This window comes from Mobula hypostoma, chromosome 7, assembly GCF_963921235.1.
Source record: "Mobula hypostoma chromosome 7, sMobHyp1.1, whole genome shotgun sequence".
Classification (NCBI taxonomy): domain Eukaryota; kingdom Metazoa; phylum Chordata; class Chondrichthyes; order Myliobatiformes; family Myliobatidae; genus Mobula; species Mobula hypostoma.
The window spans coordinates 151,901,186-151,926,230 of record NC_086103.1 but is presented as its reverse complement, the minus strand read 5'-3'; the positions used below and the strand labels follow the sequence as shown (position 1 = coordinate 151,926,230).

Sequence of the window (25,045 nt, the reverse complement as noted above, 5' to 3'; positions counted from 1 at the left end):
CTCAGTCTCCTCAGGAAGTAGAGGTGGCTCTAGCCCTTCTTGTCCACAGCCTCTATGTTGGTGCTCCATGCAGGTCCGTCATCCAGGTGCACCTGCAAGTACTTGTAGGTCCTCATCACATCCACGTCCTCACCATCAATAGCTACAGGGAGCAGTGCAGGTTTAGTCTACCTAAAGTCCATCATCATCTCCTTTGTCTTACTGATGTTGAGCTGCAGATGATTCAGCTTGCACCATTCAACAAAGTCCTCCACCAGGGTCCTGTATTCATCCTCCCATCCTCCTTTTATACACCCAACTATTGCTGAGTCATCAGAGAATTTCTCCAGATGACATGACTCCGTGTTGTATCTAAGTCTGAGGTATACAGGGTAAACAGGAAAAGAGCCTGTGGGACCCCAGTATCATAGCCATGTCTGTCACACCGCTGTGAAGCCACACAAACTGTGGTCTGCCAGTCAGTCCATTATACAGGATACAATGGACATGCCAACCTTCATTGAATGGAGATTTTCCCTGAGCAATAAGGGCTGTATGGTATTGAAGACACTTTAAAAAAAAAGCAAAAAACATGGTTCTCACATGGTGCTGCCCTACTCAACCAAATGGGAATAGGTTCTTTTCAGTAGGTAGATGACAGTATCATTAACTCCAATGTGCTCCTGGTAGACAAACTTGGCTAGTTATATTAGCTTTGTTTATTTGTCACATATACATTGAAATGTACAGTACAGTAAAACACATGATTTGCATGAATGCTAAACGCCCAAGGATGTGCTGGCTGCAGCCCAAAATTGTCAGCATGTTCTGGGACTGGCATAGCATGCCCACAATTTACTAGCTGTAACCCATTCGTTTTTGGAATATGGGAGGAAACCAGAGTACCCCAAGGAAACCCATGCAGTGGAATGTACAAACTCCTTACAGACAATGGCAGACCTAAACCTGGGTCGCTGGTTCTGTTAACATTATGTTACATTAACCAACGTGCTACCTTGCCACTACCTTCGCTACCATGACACCCCCTACCCTGCCAGTCTAAATTGTTGCATTTGTTTCTATTCTGTTGCTCAGCTGGTCCACTATACATAGAAACGTGTGACCCTCTACTGCTATGAAGACTTACCTTTCATGTGGCTCTTTATTAAATGCCCTTTGAAATCCAAATACACACATTTACAGGTTCTGATTTATCCACACTGTAAAAATTATATCTTCAAAGAGCTCTAATAAACTTGTCAAATACAGTTTTCCGTTTATAAATAGCTTACTTATTAATGGTTATCAGCAATTTTCCAAGAACAGGTGTTAGAGTACTGGACTATATTTACCTGCTGATTTTTCTCCCCAAATTCTTGAATAAGGGTTTTATCTTTTCAATTTTCCAGTCCATTGAAAATTTTCCAGAATCTGGAGAACCTTGGAAGATAACAGGTTCAAGATTGTTCGTCATTTGCAATACATGAGTGTAAAGGGGAAAAAATAATTGTTTCTCTGGATCTGATGCAGCTAAAAAAAACATAGTAAGATAAAGAACATAATAATAATTTTTTTAAATGCAAAAATATAAATAGTAAGGTAGCTTATAGATTGATTGTATGACTTTAAAATGATGCTAGGGATAGGAGTGTCAGTAGGTAAGGTGACTGACAGGAAAAGATTAAGTAGCATTGATTGGGGGTGAGGAGGGGTGAGTTAGTTGGTGGAGGTGTTGATCAGCCTTACTGTTTGGGGAAAATAATTTTATGAGTTTGGTGGGATGAATATTACTAACTTGCTCCCTGATGGAAGTGGGACAAACAGTCCATGAACAGGATGGGTGAGATCCTTCATGGTGTTATTGGCCTTTTTCTGGCACATTTCTGTATGTAGGTTCTTGATGGTGGGGAAGCTGGCACCGGTGATGTATTGGGCAGTTTTGACTGCCCATGGTGTAGGCTTCCTGCCTGCCACAGTGCAGTTTCCATACCACGGAGTGATGCAGCTTGTTAGGATGATTCCTATGCACACCTGTAGAATGACGTGAGATCTCTGCTATTTTTAAGGGTCTGGGATTCAGGTCAATGTGTTCAGCGACATTAGCAAACTTTACTTCCTTTGCATCTACCCATGTTGACAAAAGGCTGGGTTTGAACTGCTGCTAACTATACAAGGATCCAACCCAAAAATTTAGCAAATGGTAACAGACTAGAATTTCACAATCTGTGATATTTCACCTTTATCCAAATTGAAATAATGCAATCACATAACACAGGAGTTGTGATGAAGGGTCTCAACCCAAAATGTGACTGTTCATTTCCCTCCACAGACATTGCCTGACTCTCTGAGTTCCTCCAGCTCCTTTATGTGTTCCTCAAGATTTCCAGCATCTGCAGTCTCTTGTGTCTCCACCTAACATAATGGCTCATGCTAATCTTACGTAACTAGCGTTCTCACAGCTGCTTTAGTGGTCAATCCACTGATGGTCTGATGGTGTTCAGCTTCTGGTGATTGACCAGCTCACCTCTTTCCTTTCTGCAGTCTCTATCATAGTAGTCATCTGGTTGACATCTTCAGGTGTAACCAGATCAAACTTCTCTGACTCTGCTGATTGTTATCCCTAGCTCTCCCTGTAATCTCATCAGTTTACCAATTAGCTTGGAGTATGGAAGAGATAAGCTCAGACTGTCTCATCTTTGTTTCACTGGTACCTTGCGTTTACCATACAGTTGTCTCAAAAAATGTCAGCAGCTCACAGATCTATATTTAAATCATACATCAGGTGATTCTATCTTTGTGCATCTGCCTCACTGCTTGCCTGCACACACCCCACTTATTTGATTGTGCTATCTTTATCGTTTATATATGTTGTAAATTCATCACTTAACCAGTCCTCTGTCATTAAGGAATGCCATTCTTTTTTAAGGTAGCCGTTATCGGATGGAAATGTTTTTGATGAATTTTATGAAAAATTTGAAAAGCTGATTAATGGGTTGTATCCCAACATCAAGATAGGTATTTACATTTCCAAAGCCTTTCTGGGAAGAATCCAGATTTGTTGGAACCAAGGCTGTTACTTTTATTTGAATTCCAGAGCCTTGTCGACATCCAAGACAAGGTCAATGAAAATTTGATGGATAGATGTAAGAAAGTACAAGTCTTTTCCTCCTACCTTTCTGCAAGCTCGGTGTCTATTCTTTAGATGTTAATCTTGGAGCATGCTGCATGCGGGGATGTTCATTTCAGGTAATTAGTGTATGATAATGGCAGACCTGTCAGTGCTATACAGCCAATTGCCTCCTTTAATGTAACTGTAAATAAATGTACATGCTGCAGATTTGGCCACAGTCCTTGGTTTGTCTTAGACTTCCTCTTCAGTGATAGGGATTGTTGTAAACACTCACAACATGCTGGAGGAACTCAGCAGGTCGGGCAGCATCCGTGGAAATGATCAGTCAATGTTTCGTTGACTGATCATTTCCACGGATGCTGCCCGACCTGCTGAGTTCCTCCAGCGTGAAGTGAGTGTTGCTTTGACCCCAGCATCTGCAGAGTATTTTGTGTTAGGGATTGTTGTAAGTTCCTCCTTTTCCCCTTGATTTTCTACCATTCGATTGAAGTTTTTAGCATCTTACAATTTGAAGGCTGAAAAAAGACCTATTCAAAGATTTTGCCGCTTTATTTCCATTACGAGTTCTCTGGTTTCCCGTTTTTTGCTCATCTCTTCCACTCAGATTCCTGGGGACTACCATTATCAATACATAGATGTGGGACAAGCACGTACGCTCATCACTAGGAAAGCCCAGTAAAGATAGTTCTTTCTACGCCAACTTTGGAAACTTAACATCTCAAGGCATATCTATATGAATTTTTACTCAGTCATCATTGAGAGTGTTGTTACCACCTCTAACACCATTTGGTTTCCCACTGCCTCCCTCCTTTCCAAGTCCAGGTTGCAGTGAGTGGTTCACTCAGCGGAGAAGATCATTGGCTGTCAGCTACCGACATTTAAAGACCTGTTCATCACCACAGCGAAGAAAAGGGTTAAAAAAATTACTGCTGAGTCCACCAACCCTATCAGTCACCTATTCAACAAATTGCCATCAGGGAGAAGCTACAAGTCCAACACCACCAGGACTACACGTCATCTCTGAAGCTTCTTTCCTGTAGCTATCCAGCTTCTCAACAAATCTCACTCAGGTGTAATATCCTAACTGTCCCTGCACATCGTCCATTAAATGGTCATTCCTGCTTTCCTTGTTCTGTTGATAATTATAGAGAATGTTTATATATGTTCACATTTATTTAAGTTTAATTGTTGACATTTGCACATGTGACCACTCAGCTAATTACTGATTGCTCATGACTGTTTGCATTATTGTCTTGTGAATTGTTGGTTGCTATTGTTATGGTCCGTTATGGTCTTGTCCTGTGTTTTATGCTTGGCATCAAACCACCATCAGTTCTGGTGTGTTTCATATACTGGCAATAAAGTGATTTTGATTCTAAGTAATATACTTGCAAAAGCTCTTACTTTTTTAAAACTTATTCAGGGGATGTGGGTTTTACTGGCTGAGCCAGCATTTAATTGCCCTTCCCTAATTGCCCTGATGAGCTACCTTCTTGAAGTGCTGAAGTCCTTTATGTGTGGGTACATACACAATGCTGTCAGGGAGGGAGTTCCTGGATTTTAACTCGGTGATGGCGAAAGAACAGCAATATATTTCAAAGCCAGTTGCTCTCCAAAGAGTGTGCCTTGGAGAGCAACTCCCAGATGATGTTATTCCTATGATTTTGCTGCACTTGCCCTTTCAAGTGGTAAATGTTGTGGGTTTGGAAGATGCTTTCTAAGGATTCTTGATGACTGTTTTTAATATTTATTACTGGTTTCCTCTCTTAATCTGTTTTCTTCCTCTTACATAGTCATAATTGGCTGGTTTCTAAGACACATTGCACATGTTAATCTACCACTCATCTTTGCATTATTCTATGACTTTCACACTGTGCTGCTGGTACCTTCCTTAACCACCTCAATTAGTCACAAATCTTAGAGTGCCTTTATTTCACAATAAAATGCGTCTTTGTTGCGAATTATGAAATGCCACTTTGAATGCCTGTCACTGCTTGTCTGCCCTTTTACCTTGTAATTCATTTCCCAGTTGTTTAATTAATTTATTTAAATTTAAGGCTGGTTTCAGACTGAAGTTTCTCACTCTCAAAATGATTATATTATGAACATTTTTCTCAGAGGATTCGTTAATGTGGAATTATTAATTGACTTTGTGTCTCTTTACAGACGACCAGATAAACTATTCCCTGGTTGGTATCACAATGTAACTTTAAACACACATTCTGTGAATTCATCTTACTTTTCCCAATTTGATTTTCCCAATGGATATAAAGATTAAAGTTACCCATGGTTATTACAGTATCGCCCCTACAATCCTTCACTATTTTTAGAATTGTAATCTGTCCCGCAGTAGAGCTATTGTTAGGGAGCTATAAACTAACCATTGATTTTCTTCCCTTACTATTTCTTATCTGTACCCAGCCTGACTTTAAGTTTTGAGTATTTCAGCTAAGATCACGTCTCATTACCGTACTAACCTAATTTTTTTTAAGAGTCATCCCACCCACCTCCTTTTCGTTCCTGCCTATCCTTCCGACATATCACACATCTTGGAATATTCAATTCCTAGCCTTGGTCACCTTACAAACATGGCATATAATGGTTGTTACATTATCATCATTTATTATACAGTGTTATCAGTTATCCATCTTGCTATAAACGTTGTGTGTATTCTGATAAATAGTACTTAATTCTGCCACTTCAGCATTTTTCCCACCCTGTCCATGAATCTTCGTATTTGTATCTCTCTTCCTTCCTGTTCAACACTGATTATTCAAGATTCAAGACTGTTTATTGTCCTTTGTCAGTACACAAGTGTAAAGGAGAATGCAATGATTGTTACTATGGGTCCGATGCAGCATATTAAAAGAAAACACAGTAAGCATGAAGAACAGAATAAATATAAATACAGATATTAGCTTGTACTTAGTACGTAGATTTACTGTATGTACACAAAGTGACACAATGCACATGTGTGTACTTGACTCTGACAAGAAATGAAAAATCTGTGGTGGTGGGATGGGTTAATGGGTGAAAGTGTTGATCAGCCTAACAACTTGAGTGAAGTAACTGTTTTAAAGTCTGGTGGGCCTGGTGTAGATCATTATCCTTATCTCCACCCTCCACTGTTGCCTTGCCCTTTCTTTTAACTTCCTAAATTTTCCTTCATCTGAATCATCGTAGCTGTTGTTTCAATGATTTTTCCACAGCTGCTAGATATTTCTAGCATTCTCTGTTTTTGTTCTATTCCTAGTATTGGGAGATGCTTCCACTCACCTCTGCACATTCAGTTCCACTGAAATTGATGCATTGTGTACTATCAACATGTACAATCATGTACATACTTAGCTCTACCACTATCAGATAAATATCTTCATCTTAGCTGTTAGCTTCTACCTCTATAATACCATATTTTGGTTTGCTAAGTAACAGTAATAAATAATGCCTTATCAGAACTAAATAGGAATGTGAGAAATGACAGCAGTCAAAGGGCTGCAGAGTTTCTACAAAGGGTGTATCTTGTCATAAACAAAAGGTTTCCAAGAGAGGAGTGGCTAAAGATAAGAAAACATTCCGCATAGGTATGTAGCTGATTAACATGAACTTGCATCTGTTGTGGACAATGTCAAACTGATAATGAAGCTGTCAGTGGGTTCAGGTCAGCCTTGAATATGGTTGTGTTGGAGAATGCTGCAAAAGGCTGGGCATCGTACTTGGGAATGTGTTCATTATTAACCTTTAATTAAGAGCTGTTGTTTACTGAGTAACCATAGGAGTTTGTTTTTAGAACTTGGCTCTACCAGGCAGTCAATCATTTACAGATATATTCAGGTATGTTTTAGGTTGTATAAAATACAGGGTCCATTAGTTCAACAGTGGACCAGTGTTTCTACAGATTAAGGGGTGGATATCCCATTGCTGAATTATTATGAACACAAGAGTTTCTGCAATCTGGAAATCTTGAGCAACACAGACAAATTGCTGGAGGAACTCAGCCAGTCAGGCAGCATCTGTGGGGGGGAATGAGGCTAGGTTGGAGAGCAACATCTCACACTCTGTCTGGGCAGTCTTCAACCTGTTGCTATGAATATTGATTTCTCTAACCTGCTAGTTTCTCCACTCTGACATGTCGGTCGCTGGCCATCATGGTGATAATGAGGCCCCACTCTGGTTGAAGGCGCAACACCTCATATATCATCTGGGTAACCGCTAGCCTGATGGCATGAATATTGATTTCTCTAACTTCTAGCCATTGCTCTCTACATCACCTCCCGCACTCTTTTTCCATCTCACATTTTGTTTCCCCCCCCACCTGCCCATCACTCCCCACTGTTGCCCCTCTTCCTTCTCTTTTCTTCCATAGTCCACTTTCCTCTCCTATCAAATTCCTTCTCTTCAGCCCTTCTCCTCTTCCACTTGTCACCTCCCAGCTTCTTACTTCGTTTCACCCCCCCCCCATCCATCCACCTTCCCCCTCACCAGGTGTCACCTATTGCCTGTGAGCACGTACTCCTTCTTGTCCCCTACCTTCTTGTTCTGGCTTCTCTCTTCCTTTCCAGGGTCTCGGTCTGAAACATTGACAGTTTATTCACCTGCCTTACTCCTTGAGTTTCACAAGCACTTTGTGTATGTTGCTAGTTTTGGGGAAGGGGAATCAGATGTGATCTGAAGCAGATATTACGAATTCCAATCTCTAACCCTATGTCCTGTACATACACTAACTTTATGTGAATTTCAGTCCTTTTGTTAACTGGCTTGGAAAACCCCCAGCAAGAAAAGGCAAATTGTATAACTTACTCTTTGCAGTGAGGGAAACTGGGTCAAATTTCTGATCAGTGTTGACTTCCAAAATATTAATGGCTGGGTTTTGGCAGGAGCAAGCTCTTGAATGTCAAGAGGGGGTGTTTCGGCTCTCTCCTGGAGGTGGCTGTCCCTTACCATAACTTCTTTAATGCTGCTATTGAATGTAAAGCTTCCTCTTTATTACTACACACATCAAAGTTGCTGGTGAACGCAGAGGCCAGGCAGCATCTCTAGGAAGAGGTACGGTCGATGTTTCAGGCCGAGACCCTTCGTCAGGACTAACTGAAGGAAGAGCTAGTAAGAGATTTGAAAGTGGGAGGGGGAGGGGGAGATCCAAAATGATAGGAGAAGACAGGAGGGGAGGGATGGAGCCAAGAGCTGGACAGGTGATTGGCAAAGGGGATATGAGAGGATCATGGGACAGGAGGCCCAGGGAGAAAGACAGGCGGGGGGGGGAACCCAGAGGATGGGCAAGGGGTATAGTCAGAGGGACAGAGGGAGAAAAAGGAGAGTGAGAGAAAGAATGTGTGTATAAAAATAAATAACGGATGGGGTACGAGGGGGAAGTGGGGCATTAGCAGAAGTTGGAGAAGTCAACGTTCATGCCATCAGGTTGGTGGCTACCCAGACGGAATATAAGGTGTTGTTCATCCAACCTGAGTGTGGCTTCATCTTTACAGTAGAGGAGACCGTGGATAGACATGTCAGAATGGGAATGGGATGTGGAATTAAAATGTGTGGCTACTGGGAGATCCTGCTTTCTCTGGCAGACAGAGCGTAGGTGTTCAGCAAAGCGGTCTCCCAGTCTGCGTCGGGTCTCGCCAATATATAGAAGGCCACATCGGGAGCACCGGACGCAGTATATCACCCCAGCCAACTCACAGGTGAAGTGTCGCCTCACCTGGAAGGACTGTTTGGGGCCCTGAATGGTGGTAAGGGAAGAAGTGTAAGGGGATGTGTAGCACTTGTTCCACTTACAAGGATAAGTGCCAGGAGGGAGATCAGTGGGGAGGGATGGGGGGGACGAATGGACAAGGGAGTCGCGTAGGGAGCGATCCCTCCGGAAAGCAGAGAAGGGAGGAGGGAAAGATGTACTTAGTGGTGGGATACCGTTGGAGGTGGCGGAAGTTACAGAGAATTATATGTTGGACTCCTCTCTTCCTCTTTTATTTAGTCATACTTGGCTAGTTTCTAAAACACACTGCACATTTTGGTGTACCACTCATCTTTCCATCATCTTATGACGTTCACACCATGCTGCAGGTACCTTCCTTAACCACCTCAGTTGGAATTTAAATCTGCAGTAATAATATACAGTATGTTCCATCTACAACATTATTGTATTGTAGTATAATACACCATATTGAGCACAAAACTAATAAGCCAGCCTTCCCTCACATATGGAAAGCATAACATGAAATTCTTCAAAGCAAGCTACTGTGAACTTGTTAAAGAGTAATGTTTCTGTTTGCCTAACATGCAATCCACATTCTTTTTGCATTAAACTTATTTTGCTCAAAGGTCTTAACTGTAGTTCGCCCTTGGGAAAGCACGGGAACTGTGACTGTTTAATTTGTTAAAAGTATGTTACTTAAAAAGTAGGATGAATGGTAAGCTTGCTGGTGCTTGTCAGTTTGCGGCCCATCCTAGTCATTGGAGTGTGACTTGCATGTCTCATGCCGGTGAAATTATTTGGGACTCAATGGGAGGAAAGGCCCACAACCCTGCTACCACCCTCCCCCCTTCGTCACTGTTGCATGGCATTGACATATCTATTCCTCAGGTTCCACTAATGAGACAAGCTATCTGGTGAATCATCAACAATGCGCCAGAGTACAGTAAACTGCCTGCCTCAACCAATGTGACCTCCTGTCAATCATTTAATAATGGTCCTTCAGCAAATCTGCTGCTTTATAGCTCTGGGCAAAGTCTTGCACTCGAGAAGACCAGAAAGCAGATTGAGCAATAGCACAGATGGTGTATGGTACAAACTCCACCCTTAATGAGATGTGAGGTCTGTGTGTACTTTATAAATCTAAACTAAAACCTTTGTTTTCTCGCCCGATCTTCTGGTGCAGTTTTAGTTTTCTTGAGAAGAGAATATCGAGGAAGGTGGGAATTGGAGAACTGCTCAACAATTGACTCGTTACTGATTAACATTTCAGTTATGCAGTTAACAGCAGCTGCACTGGTTACAATGGCAGGAATGAGAAAGTGAAGCTGCTTTGACAGCAGTGCAGATGGTTATTTTGTACATATATTACAGGGCTTGATAGATTTTATTAAAGCTATAGTAGAGTATTTGGTTTATGAGTACATCCAAGAAAAATGTATTATAATAATTATTCTCGACTAGACAGCAGACACAAGTATGTTACCATATATAAACTGTCCTTTGTTTTCAGTTTGGAACTGGTTCCAAAGATGCTACAGAAGCCAAATTTGAACTTATGCAATAATAATTATAATAATAATAACAAATACTCCATTGATCCTGAGTGGGAAATTCTTTTCGTTACAGCAGCAACATTTAAAAACACACTTAGCAGCGTGCAGACTTAACTAATAATAAAGTACAGAATAATAATATACACAATAATAACTTACCGATGTGCAATAATTTGCAATAATAAGGTACAAAATAACTTTGCATGCAGCCTGCAGTGTACAGATATTATTGTACTTTGATGTGTGTTCTCCTGTCACACAGAGATGAACTGTTGTATATGCTTATTGCATTTGGCAGGAAAGATTTCCTATAACGATCCTTGTGACTGTGGAGCTGAACGAGTCTGTTTGAAAGGGTGCTCCACTGTTTATTCAGTACATCATGGAGAGGATATGCCAGATTGTCCATACTGGATAACAGTTTGTTCAATGACCTCCTCTCTACCACTAACTCAAAGGAGTCCGTCTTGTAGTCAGGTTGAATTAATCTGTAGCATTTTTTGAGATTTCTGAAGTTTTAAGAATGACACATGTGTCCTGAAGGCAACACAGGGGCTGAGCTATCAGAGGTTCTGCCTCACACCTCCAGCGATCCAGGTTTAATCCTTACCTCTGGAGTCTGCACTTCCTTGTGACATCATGCGTTTTCGCTGTGCAGTTCAGTTGATTTCCTATATCCAATTTATCTGGGTTGGTAAATAAATTAGCCACTGTAAATTGCCTCTTGTGTGTAGGTGAGTGGTAGAACCGAGAGAAAGTTTGATGGAAATACAGAAAGAATCAGTCCTATGGAAAATTAGAGGAGGATTGAGATTGTTCTATCAACTGCATGGGCTTGCTGGGCTCAATGGCTTCTCCATATTGTAAGAAAAGGAAAGTTTCTCCGGTAAATATTCCCATGCCAGATGCTTAATTTTAAAAAAAATTACTAAATTGGATAATGGTGGAAAAGGTGAGCTGATCCTTGATTATTCAATCCACTGCAGGCTGCACACAAAGTTCATGCTTCCAACCCCAGCAGCATTAACTGTGCTGTTGAGTTCCTTTACATACTTTAATTGGGCTTGTTTTGTCAGCAATTCCGGCTAAATGCAGTCATTAAAACCAAACCATTCCTTAATAGGGAAGGTGTATTAGGGTTGGAACAGGTGATGGATGTTATTCCACGGGCTTTTACAGCTTGTGGCAAGTGATGGAAGAATGCAGCAATCATATTTTCTGTTGTAACACATTATCTTGATTGCTGAAGGGGAGAGGAGAGAGTCCTGTTATATTCACATGCCAAGAACCTGTCCAAGCACATCTAAAACAATGGTGAGATAAGACACATTAGTGAATAGAGTCAGTTCCAAGTCTGAATGCAGTGCCGTCAAAAATCAATGGCCCATGTGATAGCTAAAGTCAATGATATATTTTCAGAAGCCAGCCTTAACAACCTGCACCATTAACTTTACATATCGCTCAGTGCATTAAACCAACATCCCTCATCCACTAGAAATCCTTATCCAACGATAGTCCAGCCCAACTTTGACAACCAAATCTCCCAACTTGTTCAGACTGCCAGCTCTGCAACTATATCGTATCATTCATATGACACACGATTAATATGCTTCAGTTGTTGGAAAAAATGCGGAATCAACACCAGTAACTACACCATAGGGCAGTGGTGTGGGTGCAGGGACTGCTAGGCATAATTGGAATAGCCATCACCAGGTCTAAGGAAAGCTAAAGCAAATGAAGAGGTGGTGTGAATATACTTAATCCTCCTCCTTACATTCACTTATCCTTTTTTTTTCACTCATTTGCCAGTTGGTTGAGCATGTACTACTCACGTCATCTCACCTGAATCCTATACCTGTGCCTTTCGCCTTCTGGATAGCCAAGAAGCCCAGTTTGATGAGGCAGAGCTTAAATAGCAGGAGAGGAAAGATGAAGTCTTCTACCACTTAATCCAACAAACATAGCACCCAGTATGGAGACTGACAGCACGTGATGTGGACATTAGCATGAGGCACTGGCACATGATACTGTGTGGTATCAAGATTCAGCTAGTAGAGCCACCGTCTCACAATTCGGCAAAACCTGTGACAGGTTAGAATACTGACAAAATCATTTTGTATGTCCAATGCGACATATGGCATTTACATGTGATTGAACAGTTACACCCAGGCAGTGGGATCCCAAAATCAATCAAGATATTTATTTCTATATGCACAGTATTTACCATCCTGTTGATGTTACAATTAGTTTTATTATGATTTTTCTGATTTTGTTTCTGATACAATTTTAGATAATTAGTGTGTTTGCCTATAATAAGTTTAGTAACAGTATCCAGGCTGAGGTTTGCATCCTGTTTTCAGAACGGTATTTTAGTTACAATCTGCTTTGCAATCTCAACAAAATAGAGCCAGTGTCCAAACTCCAGTATCCTCATGATTGAGACTGTGCAGGATTTTAATTTTCCTGTTTTTTGTATAAGATAAAGTTCTGAAATAAGGTAAACAGCTAGCACTTTAGTTAGTACACAATCTGACAATGTATTATGCTTCCCTTTAGCTGTACTATACACGGATATGTCTGCTAGTCTCTATTACACAATTGCATTGGCAAAACACCTGACATCAGAATGGCTAGACCTGAGTGTTTCGGGCCAAATTGGATGGAGTCAAGGGTCCAGAGCATGGGAGTTAGAGTCCTGCATGACTGGACACACAACAGTGAATTAAATAATGGAAAAACCATGGCTTAATTGAATTATCTTGGTATTTGCACAATGTGTTTGAATTTTATTCAAATTAATATCAAAATAGAATATTTCAAAATGTTTTCAATTTTCATGCAATTATTTTCCTCAGACAGCCAAAGTGAAAGGGAATTTCTAACAGAAATATTTGGAGTCACTGAGCTAGCTTCAGACAATTTTTGGCTGTTTAGACCAATAACTAACTGCTTGTGGTGTCTGTTCAATATCACAAACTGTTAATGGACTTAAGGCAAAGCACTGCTGTAGAAAAGAATGCAGGATTCCTTGTTCTCCCAGATTTTAAAGTCTTTAGAGTGGCATCCTAAGGACTATGCTTCACTAAGGACGCTGTGAGAGAATTGAATCACCTCTCATATAAGAGAAAATCTGCAGATGCTGGAAATCCAAGCAACACACAAAAAATGCTGGAGGAACTCACCTCTCATAGTGTGACCCGTAGTGACCACCAGCTATATTCAACATCACCTGTGGTTCTAAAATCCTTGCTGCTAGCTCATTTCAGGGTGATCTAGGAGAAACGGTAACATTTTAATCTATGCCACTGATTTCCAATAAGCAGGCAATCGTCAGAATAAAAGCCTTAATCAATGATCTCTTGAATAATTGGAAGTAGCAAGAGAGGATTTTGAAATCCATGTACAACACAGATTATCCACAAGAATAGAGCATTACTGAATGTTGATCTGTCATTCCATTGACACCATCAGAAAACACAAGCACTAGGACTTCAGTGGAAAAGAAACCAAGTAACCTGTCCACTTGTGTTTTTCTGGCATTCAAAAAGAATTTCACCATCTCTCTGTTGCTTGTCAGCTTATTGCTTGTAAATGCATAAATAACTGCAGTGTTTTTTTTTAAGAGTTTAAACAAGGACCATCATTTTCTATAGACATCATACGAAAAGATATTTAATCTAATATGGCTAATTCATCTAATATGGTTAAATACCTCACGTCATTCTTGCCTTGTTAAATTTGCCTGATCTAGTCTCAATTGTGATCCTAGAAATTGCCAGAGGCTGTGAAAGTATAAGGATGACATTTTTACTTTAATTCCTGTTCCCTATTAAAACATCCAGCTTTATTCAGGAGGGAGTCCAACAGGATTGTGTGAGTATGTGATCAGCAAAATGCAATCTGAGGCAACATACTCAGAATGCAGGCTGAAAATGAATATGTAAACCACAAGTAAATTACAATCTGAACTGAGATTCAGTCGTACAAGACTTAAACAATAGAAATTATCAATTTCTTTCAAACTCTGGACAAACTAAAATAACAAAAGCTTGTTTGAAACCTTTCATCATTCTCATGCATTGAGCAGAAAGTTGGTTCCTTGGCACTAGGCGAATACTGTTAAAAAGTTAAGAATGAAGGTTTTAACAAAATTGAACTGCAGCTGTTTTTCATAATGTTGTTCAAAGCTCTAGGGAAGAAATCTCTCTGGAACACCTGCTGCAGCGTGATCTGTTCTGCAGGAAAGATGACAGCAACTTTGCAAAGAAATATATTCCTGGTCGTTTCTTCACCCGAGCTATTAGTCAAATATTGCAAAAAAATCTAATAAAATCAGGTCTCGCTATCATTACTGTATAGCAATCAGTTCACACAAGAAACATACACAGGATAACAGGGAATTAGTTCTTCCTCTGTAATTCAAAGGCTTAAAGAATATATGCTTAGTGGCCACTTTATTAGCTACCTCCTGTACCTAATAAAGTGGCCACTAAGCATATATTTGTGGTCTTCGTCTCTCCATCTACTTCGTTTCAAAGTGTTATATATTCAGAAATATCCTTCTGCACACCAGAATGCATGGTTATTTGCGTTACTACCAGCTGAACCAGTCTGGCCGTTCTCCTCTGATCTCTCTCATTAACGAGCCGTATACAGCCGCTGAACTGATGCTTACAGGATGTTTTTTGTTTCTCAGTCCATTCACTACTCTAGAGACTTTTGTGCATGAAAATCCCAGGTGAGCTGTTTCTGAGGTACTCAAACCACCCCATCTGGCGCCACAATCATCCCACGGTCTTAATCACTTGAATCACATTTCGTCCCCATTCTGATGTTTGGGATGAACAACTGAACCTCTTGTCCATGTCTGCATTCTTTTATGCATTGAGTTGCTGTCACGTGATTGGGTGATTAGATATTTGCATTAACGAGCAGATGTACAGGTGAACCTAAAGAGGCCACTGAATGTATGTGCTTGGGTGTGATGTGATGTACATAAAGCATGGCATTTATAAGATTTTTTTTAATACTGAGGATGTGCAGATGGCAGATGATTTGACATAGAAGTTGCAACATAATAAACACTATCTTACTGTAAAAATATGTTCAGCTAAATGTCAATGAGTCCTAAGACTGGAGAAAAGTAGAATTTTTCAGACACTGGAATCTTGCATGTTTGCTCAAGCTTAACTGCATTTTTTGTCTGCTCTTTCAAAAGAGCAATGGTGGCATATTTAAATTGCCTTGTCTGTAAAATCATGCTGTCAAATCACTGCAGCTGTCCTCCTGATATTATATCACACATACAGATTGCATGCTAAGAACTCTAATGCATAACAAGCTGTTGTTAGGTCATCTGTTGGAAATGAGGAATTAAGTCTGCCTTGTCAAATATATTTCAATCATTTATACTCAATAGATCATTTTTGCAACAGTGTAAAATTAGAATACACTCAGTGGCCATTTTATTAGGTACCTCCTGAACCTAATATAGCGACGACTGAGTGTATGCTTGTGCTCTTCTGCTGCTGTAGCCCATTCACTTCAAAGGTTCAATATGTTGTGCATTCAGACATGCTCTTCTGCAAACCACTGTTGTAACTTATGGTTATTTGAGTTACTGTCACCTTCCTGTCAGCTTGAACCAGTCCCAGTCGTTCTCCTCTGATCTCTATAATTAACAAGGCGTTTTTATCCCACAGAACTGCCACTCACTAGATTTTTATTTTGTTTTTCACATCATTATCTGTAAACTCTGGAGACTATTGTGCGTAAAAATTCCCAAGAGATCGGCAGTTTCTCAGATACTCAAGCCACCACATCTGGCACCATCAATCATTCCACGGTCAAAGTCACTTAGATCATATTTCTTCACCATTCTGATGTTTGGTCTGAACAACAACTGAACCTTTTGACCGTGTCTGCATGTTGCATTGAGTTGCTGTCACATGATTGGCTGATTAGATAATTGCACTAACGAGCAGATGTGCAGTTGTACTTAATAAAGTGGCCACTGAGTGTATGACCAATAACGTAGAGGGGTGCTGATGTTGAAATATAATTCTGTGAAAATAGCATTTAATTGTGCAAATTAAATTAGTTATCTTTAAAAAGTAATTTAAGTACTCAGTATCACACATAAAAGTTGCTGGTGAACGCAGCAGGCCAGGCAGCATCTCTAGGAAGAGGTGCAGTTGACATTTCAGGCCGAGACCCTTCGTCAGGACTAACTGAAGGACTAACAGTTAGTCCTGACGAAGGGTCTCGGCCTGAAACGTTGACTGCACCTCTTCCTAGAGATGCTGCCTGGCCTGCTGCGTTCACCAGCAACTTTTAAGTACTCAGTATGTTCTAATTCCTATTTGATGAGAACATGATTTACCTAAATTGAAAAGAAATAAGAAGTGTTTTTCAGGTATTTCAACATTAGATGGCAGCTTGTTTTGTAACATTGCTGACTAAATTGGAAAAATAGAATTCCTTGAGGACCTGTCCAGTGTAATTGTGCATTTCGGTCTATGAATCTAGTTTACCATGATAAAGTAGCAGGACGTTATTATGTGTTAATCTTCTGCTATTAGTTAATTTTGGGGTTAAAATGAGCAAAGCATTGTTTCAGGGTGGTATCCAATACTGTGGCCAGCTTGCTTCATAGAATTTGCAGGTGCATGCTGTTGTTGTTCAGTTGTTAGGTCAGGTCCAACTCTTCGTGAGCTTGTGGACCACAGGATCCATAGCGTTTTCGTGGCAAGAGATGGTAGTAGATTGCCAGGCCTTTCTTCCGAGCAGATACTGCTGCTGCCCAGATTGGGACCCGGCTGGGCTTGAAATCAGGACCATCTGCCTTGAAGTCCAGTGCTGATGCCACTACACCACCAGCCGGTGCGTGTACTTTGTCTTAATTAATGTATGTTTACATTATGTAAAATTAATATTAAAGAAAACTGTACAGCACAGAAACCAGTCTTTTGGACCACAATATCTATGGCAAACACAATGCTGACTTAAACTAATTCTCTTCTGCTTGTACATGATCCATATCCCTCCATTCCTAGCATATGCATGAGATTATTTAACAACCTCTTAAATGCCACTATCATATTTTCTTCCAGCACCTCCCTGGCAGCCCATTCAAGGCACCTACCACCCCATGTTTAAAAAAAATCAGAACTTGCCTTGCCTATCAACTGTAATCTCCCCCTTCCCCAACCTAAATGTTTGCCCTCTGGTACTTGACCCCGGGAATTAGGTTCTGATTGTCTTTCCTGTCTATGCCTCTCATAATCTTATAAACCTCTATCAGGTCTCCCTTCAGCATGCAATGCTCCAATTTTGTCCAGATTCTGATTCAAATTCATATTAATTTATTTATCATATTTACATCAAAACATACCGTGAAATGCATCATCCCTGTTAACAACCAGTCCTCAAGTGTGACAACACACTCATCCAATCTCTTGTTATAAATGATACATGCTAATCCAGGAAGCATCCTGATGAACCTCCTCTGCACATTCTTCCCTGCAACTGGAGATCTAAATTGCACACAATATTCCAAATGTAGTCTAACCAAAGTTTAGCTGCAACATGACTTCCTGACCTTGTTCTCAATAACCCAACCAATGAAGAGGAGCATGCCATACTCTGTGTTAACCACCCTGTCTACTTGTGTGACCACTTCCAGGGAACATGGACTTGGAATCCAAGATCCTTCCGTACATCAGTGCCGTTGCAGGTCCTGAAGATGTGTGTCTACTTCCCCCTTGCATTACCACACCTCATACTTATTCCAGATTAAACTGCACCTTGAGACCTTGTAAAGCACTGCTGGGGCCTCATGGAGTATTGTGAGCAGTTTTGGGGCCCTTATCTTAGAAGGATTTGCTGAAAATGGAGAGGGTTCAAAGGAGGTTCACAAAAATGATTCCAGGATTAAACAGCTTGTCGTATGAAGAGTGTTTGATGACTCTAGGCCCGTGTTCGCTGGAATTTAGAAGAATGAGGGATGACCTAATTGAAACCTATGGAATGGTGAAAGGTGTTGAAGGAGTGGATGCAGAGAGGTTCTTTCCTGTGTTGGGAGTGTCTAAGACCAGAGGAAGAAGAGAAGAATAGCCCTTAACTCGACAGTGGAGTTATCGGGACACTGTCTGACGGTGTTTCCGTATCAAGCTATTCTTGTTTTTACGAGGCCAAGTTGCTAGCTCGACGCTCAACCCAACTTGGATTTGAACTCAGGAACCTTTGTTCCGGAGTCTGGCGCTGACATTATTGCACCACCAAGCGGGACAAAGACCAGAGGACACAGTCTCAAAATAGCAGTGCGTCCTTTTAGAACAAAGATATTGAGGAATTTCTTTAGCCAGAGAGTGGCGAATCTGTGGAATTCATTGCCACAGGCAGCTATGGAGGCCAAGTCTTTATGTATATCTAAGGCAGAAGTTGATAGATTATTGATTGTTCAGGACATGAAGGGATACAGGGGGGAAAGCAGGAGATTGGGGCTGAGAGGAAAAATGGATCAGCCATGGTGAAATGGCAGAGCAGATCTGATTGGCCAAATGGCCTCATTTCTGCTCCTATATGTTATTGTCTTCTGGACTGTCATAAGTAGTGCAGAAAGAGAGGAGGAAAAATACTAAGGCAGTTCACCCTTCTCTTCTTGAGTGTTGCCCTTTTGAAGCAGGTGGGAACCCCCGACTGCAGCAGTGAGAGACTGAAGATGTCTTTGAAGATTCTAGCCAGTTGGTTGGCACAGGTTTTCAGAACCCTATCAGGTACACCATCAGAGCCAGACGCCTTGTACGGGTTCATCCTGTTGAAGGATGTTCCAACATTGGCCTCCAAGACAGAGATCACTAGGCCGTCAGATGCTGCAGGGATTTGTACAGGTGTAGTTTTATTCTTGCTTTCAAAACATGCATAAAAGGTGTTGAGCTCACCTGGAGAACAGCAGCACAGCTATTAATGATGTTACATTTCTCCTTGTAGGACGTAATGGCCTGCAAACCCCGCCAGAGATAATGTGCATTTGATTTCATCACTAACCTCAATCAGAATAGTTCTCTTACCCTTAAAATAGCCTTCTGTAAGTCATACCTGGACCTCTTGTATAGTTCTGGATCACCAATCTTGAATGCCACAAATCTAGCCTTCAGTAGACTACAAATCACCTGGTTCATCTGTGGCTTTTAATTTGCATATGTCTGGTACATTCCCGAAAGCACACACTCATACTCACAGGTTTTGATGAAGTCGGTGACAACTTGACGTATTCGTTCAGATTCAAAAATGAATTCCTGAATATTGTCCAGTCCACGGATTCAATGCAGTCCTGTAGGCTCTCCTCCACCTCCCTTGACCATACGTTCTTGATCTTCACCACTGGTCCCTGTGGCCTTCCGTCTCTGCCTATACGCTGGAAATAGAAGTTCAGCTAGCTGTTTGGACTTTCAAAACTGTGGGCGTGGGATGGCACAGTAAGCAATGGTATAACAGTGGTCAAGTGTGTTGGCTCCTCTGACTCTACAGGTTGGTGTTAATTGTCATGTCTACCAGATCCATATTTTGCTTTATTCTGTGACAGCCCTGTCAATGACTCTACCAATCTTTATGTTGTCTGCAAGTTTACTAACCCACTCATCTGCATTTTCATCCAAGTTATTTAAGTATATCACAAACAACAGAGATCCCAACACCAGTCCCTGTAGAACACTACTAGTCACAGACCCCTAATCAGAATGCCCTCCAGTGCTGTCTAATGTCTTATATGTCCAATTGTAAATAAAATTACTTATGGGTTCTGTGCATCTTAATCGTCTGGTTCAGCCTTCCATGAGGGACCTTGTCAAATGCCTTACTAAAGTCCATGTAGACAACACTCACGGCTCTACCTTCATTTCTGGGAGTGAAAGGGTTATCATATGAACAGCAATTGAAGGCTCTAAGCTGGTACGCACTGGAATTTAGAAGAATGAAGATGGACCTCATTGTAACTTATCAAATGTTGAAAAGCCTAGATACAGTGGATGTGAAGAGGATGTTTCTTTTGGTAGGGGAGTCCAGACCAGAGTGCGCAGCTTCAAGATAGACGGATGTCCAGTTAGAACACAGGTGAGCAGAAATTTGTTTAGCTGGAGGGTGATGAATTTGTGGAATTCATTGCTACAGGCAGCTGTAGAGGCCAGGTCAGTGGGTGCATTTAAGTTGGAAATTGATAGGTTCTTGATAAGTCAGGGTGTGAAAGGTTATGGGATAAGGCAGGAGAATAGGCTTGAGAGGGAAATGGATCAGCCATGGTGAAATGGCGGAGCAGACTCAATGGGTCGAATGGCCAAATTCTACTATTGGTCTTATAGTCTTAATCAATTTCCTCACTTTCGCAAAAACTCAATTAAGTTTGAAAGACATGTCCTGCCCTTCAGAAAGCCATGCTACAAGGGATGTTTAACTGCGCTTTGAAAACAATTTTTTTCCATCGTAAATGTCAAATATTTCCCAGGATATATTCATATTGTTTCTAATTCCCAATCCTACGCCAGCCTACATAAATATTCAATTATCTGAAATCCCTCAGATTTTTCTTTGTTTTGAATGTCATTCATTCAAAATGGAATTCATTGGGGGAAACTAAGAGGTCATTCGTTTTGGGAAAAGAGGTCCAAGTGATTTTTAAGTGGCTGCAAGCTGGGATGAACAGAGAAGTTTAATAGACCAGGGAGAAACATTACTTTGAATTAGTAGACAGGTCTAAGGTATAATTAAAAAGGCTAATAGAATGTGTGTTTTTGTCTGGACTGCAAAATGGTAGAATTTGCCTTGCAGTTGCACAGACTCTGTTAATATTGTAGTTTCAATTCTGGTCACAGTATCTTAGCAAGTGTGTTTCAGCAGAATGCAACTGGGTCTAAAAGAGTTAAATACGGGTTACCTAGACTAGCTGTATAAACCCTACAATGTAGAAGATTAAAGGGTGATTTTGTTGTATTGGTCAAGATGAATAAAGAGCCCAAATGAGAAGTTAATTTTTTTTAATTACGATTAATTATTTCAATTACGATTCATTACTTTTCAACTTATTCAGTCAGGAGGATTTCATACAGCATGCTTTTGAAATAAAATATACTAGAAATGTGTAAGAGTGTTTCCCAAAATACTGAGGAAAGGAAACATGACAATTACAGAAGTGATTCTAGTTAGCTAATAGAGTTAAAAGTTATTGAAGCAAGGTTGGTAGGTGCTTTTAAGCTTTTATCAACTGGATTAGTAGATCAGTCTCCTGGAGGTAATTGAACTGATCTTCAAAAAAAAATCGATCAGATTTACTTACGCAAACACGAGGAAATCTGCAGATGCTGGAATTTCAAGCAACACACATAAAAGTTGCTGGTGAACACAGCAGGCCAAGCAGCATCTCTAGGAAGAGGTGCAGTCAACGTTTCAGGCCGAGACCCTTTGTCAGGACTAACTGAAAGAAGAGCTAGTAAGAGATTTGAAAGTGGGAGGGGGAGGGGGAGATCCAAAGTGATAGGAGAAGACAGGAGGGGGGAGGGATGGAGCTAAGAGCTGGACAGGTGATTGGCAAAAGGGATATGAGAGGATCATGGGACAGGAGGCCTAGGGAGAAAGAAAGTGGGGGGGGGGGTGAAGCCCAGAGGATGGGCAAGGAGTATAGTGAGAGGGACAGAGGAAGAAAAAGGAGAGAGAGAAAAAGAATATATATATATATAAAATAATAATAAATAAATAACAGATTGGGTACGAGGGAGAGGAGGGGCACTAACGGAAGTTAGAGAAGTCAATGTTCATGCCATCAGGTTGGAGGCTACCCAGATGGAATATAAGGTGTTGTTCCTCCAAACTGAGTGTGGCTTCATCTTGACAGTAGAAGAGGCCATGGATAGACATATCAGAATGGGGATGGGACGTGGAATTAAAATGTGTGGCTGCTGGGAGATCCAGCTTTCTCTGGCGGACAGAGCGTAGGTGTTCAGCGAAATGGTCTCCCAGTCTGCGTCGGGTCTCGCCAACATATAGAAGGTCGCATCGGGAGCACCGGACGGAGTATATCACCCCAGCCGACTCACAGGTGAAGTGTCGCCTCACCCGGAAGGACTGTCTGGGGCCCTGAATGGTGGAAAGGGAGGTAGTGAGGCCCCACCAATCTCCCTCCTGGCACTTATCCTTGTAAGCGGAAAAAGTGCTACACATGCCCTTACACTTCCTCCTTTATTCATTTATTATATATATATTCTTTTTCTCTCTCTCCTTTTTCTCCCTCTGTCCCTCTCACTATACTCCTTGCCCATCCTCTGGGCTTCACCCCCACCTTTCTTTCTCCCTAGGCCTCCTCTGCCATGATCCTCTCATATCCCTTTTGCCAATCACCTGTCCAGCTCTTGGCTCCATCCCTCCCCCTCCCGTCTTCTCCTATCATTTTGGATCTCCCCCCTCGCCCTCCCACTTTCAAATCAGATTTACTTTCAGCTTTCCTCCCAGCAGGATACTGCAGAAGTTGCTTAGAGGACCCTATGGTGGGAAGGAGAGTGCAGTAAAAGGACAGCCAGCTTTACGATGGAATTTCTTGCAGTGGCCAAACACGAATACCTAATGAAAGAGAAACAGTGAGAGCTGGCTTTTCCAGATCACCTGTCTTTATCTGGTTCTGTCAAAGTCTGCCTATCCATTAAAATATTTGGAATGTTTATAAAGTCTCTGAGATTAGAAGTTTAAAAATTGTAAAATGATTTAAAAGGTATTTTCTAAATGTGTTACTTTTCACATGAATAAATTGTTAGCTGAGGAAAATGTTAATTGTGTCTTCTCTTACCCAGCATGGGTGTGGGAGTCATGCATAATTTCAGGATGAAATGCAAACTTAGACTCCCACAATGAACTCCATGAGCCTGTACTGAAATGTTGCCTGTTGCCCAGTGATAGAGTGGGAGTGACTTTTCTGTGCAGGTAATGATATCTGTAGTCTATAGTGCCTCCAACATTACTCTACATAACAAGCAGTAACTACTGACTTTTCTCAAGAAAGTTCCAGCCAGTGTAAAGCCAAATGCAGGACATGAACACATCCTTTTAGCCTAAAAAGTTTTCAACCTTTTAAAACTGTAGTTGATGTGTTTATTTGATGGTCAAATTCCGATTAATAAAATGAGTAGATTTTGATCTGGGAATTCTAGACTGTTGTAAAACATTGGTAATGGTCTCACTTCATGGATTGCAACATATAGCGTCTGGGATGTATTGACATTAAGACTCTCAAAGTTACAGAATAGGAAGTTGATGTATTTTACATAGTATAATGTTAGTTAACCATAAAACTATAAAACCATAAGATATAAAAACAGAATTAGGCTATTTGGCACATCAAGTCTGCTCCTCCATTCTATCATGGCTGATTTATTTTCCCTCACAATCCCATTCTCTGCCTTTGCCATTTTAAATATACCCAGTGACCTGCCTCCACAGCCATTTGTGGTGATGAATTCCACAGATTTGCCACCTCTGGCTAAAGAAATTCCTCCTCGTCCTATTCTAAGAGGATGGCCTTCAATTTTGAGGCTGTGTCTTATAGTCGTCTACTCTCCCACCATTGGAAACATCGTCTCCACATCTACTCTGTCTAGGCCTTTCAATATTCTGCAGGTTTCAATGAGATTTTTCCTCATTCTTCTTAGCTCCAGTAAGTACAGCCCCAGAGCCATCAAATGCTCCTCATATGTTAACCCTTTCATTCCCAGATCATTCTTGTAAACCTCCTCTGGACCCACTCTCATGTCTGCATATTCTTTATTAGACATGGAGCCCCAGACTGCTCACAATACTCCAAACATGGTCTGACCAATGCCTTATAAAGTCTCAGCATTATAATCTTGCTTTTATATTCTAGTCATCTTGAAGTGAATGCTAACATTGCATTTGCTATCCTTAACCCACAAATGAATCTTTAGAGAGTCCTGCACTAACACCCCCAAGACCCTTTGCACCTCCGATTCTTGAAATTTCTCCCATTTAGAAAATAAACCTTCTACCAAAATGCATGACCACACACTTCCCGATGCTGTATTCCATCTGCCACTTTACCCATTCGTCTCATTTCTTCTGCAGACTCTGTACATTCACAACTCTATTTGCGCCTCCACCTGTCTACGTATCATCAACAAACCTGGCCACAAAACCATCAATTCCATCATCTAGATCATTAATATTTAATATGAAAAGTGGTGGATCCAACAACAATCCCTGCAGAACACCAGCAGCCAACCAAAAAGAACATCCAATTTTTCCGCTCTGCCTTCTGTCCGTCAGCCAGTCTTCTGTCCATGCTGGTATATTTCCTGTAATATCATGGACTCTTACCTTGTTTACAGCCTCACATGCACTGGTAGGACTGATGGCCTTCAAAAGGCCTTCTTAAAACCCATGTAAAAAACACGCATTGACTCACCTTTGTCTATCCTGCCTGTTATTTCGTCAAAGAATTCCAACAGATTTGTCAGGCAAGATTTCCCCATAAGGAAACAATGTTGACTTTGGCTGATTTTGCTGTGTACCTCCAAGTACCCCAACACTTTAATAAGGACTCTAACATCTTTCCAACAAGTGAAATCAGGCTAACTGATCTATAATTTCCTGCCCTTTTCCCCCTCCTTCTTAGAGAGAGGTATGTGTCAC

General features: G+C 41.0%; 1 protein-coding gene and 1 long non-coding RNA gene across 6 annotated transcripts in view; one reads left to right on the top strand and one right to left on the bottom strand.

The window, feature by feature from the left end:
• Window positions 1–11,779, bottom strand: part of LOC134349664 (uncharacterized) — a 69,200-nt gene extending 57,421 nt beyond the window's left edge. Inside the window, exons 1-2 of the long non-coding RNA XR_010018745.1 lie at window positions 10,520–11,779; window positions 1,332–1,419 (exon numbers count right to left, since the gene is read on the bottom strand). This is a non-coding gene — a long non-coding RNA (uncharacterized LOC134349664). The remainder of the gene's footprint in view (window positions 1–1,331; window positions 1,420–10,519) is intronic.
• The window catches only part of stard13b (StAR related lipid transfer domain containing 13b), a 458,491-nt gene that overhangs the window by 58,421 nt on the left and 375,025 nt on the right, over window positions 1–25,045 (top strand). The window lies entirely within an intron of this gene.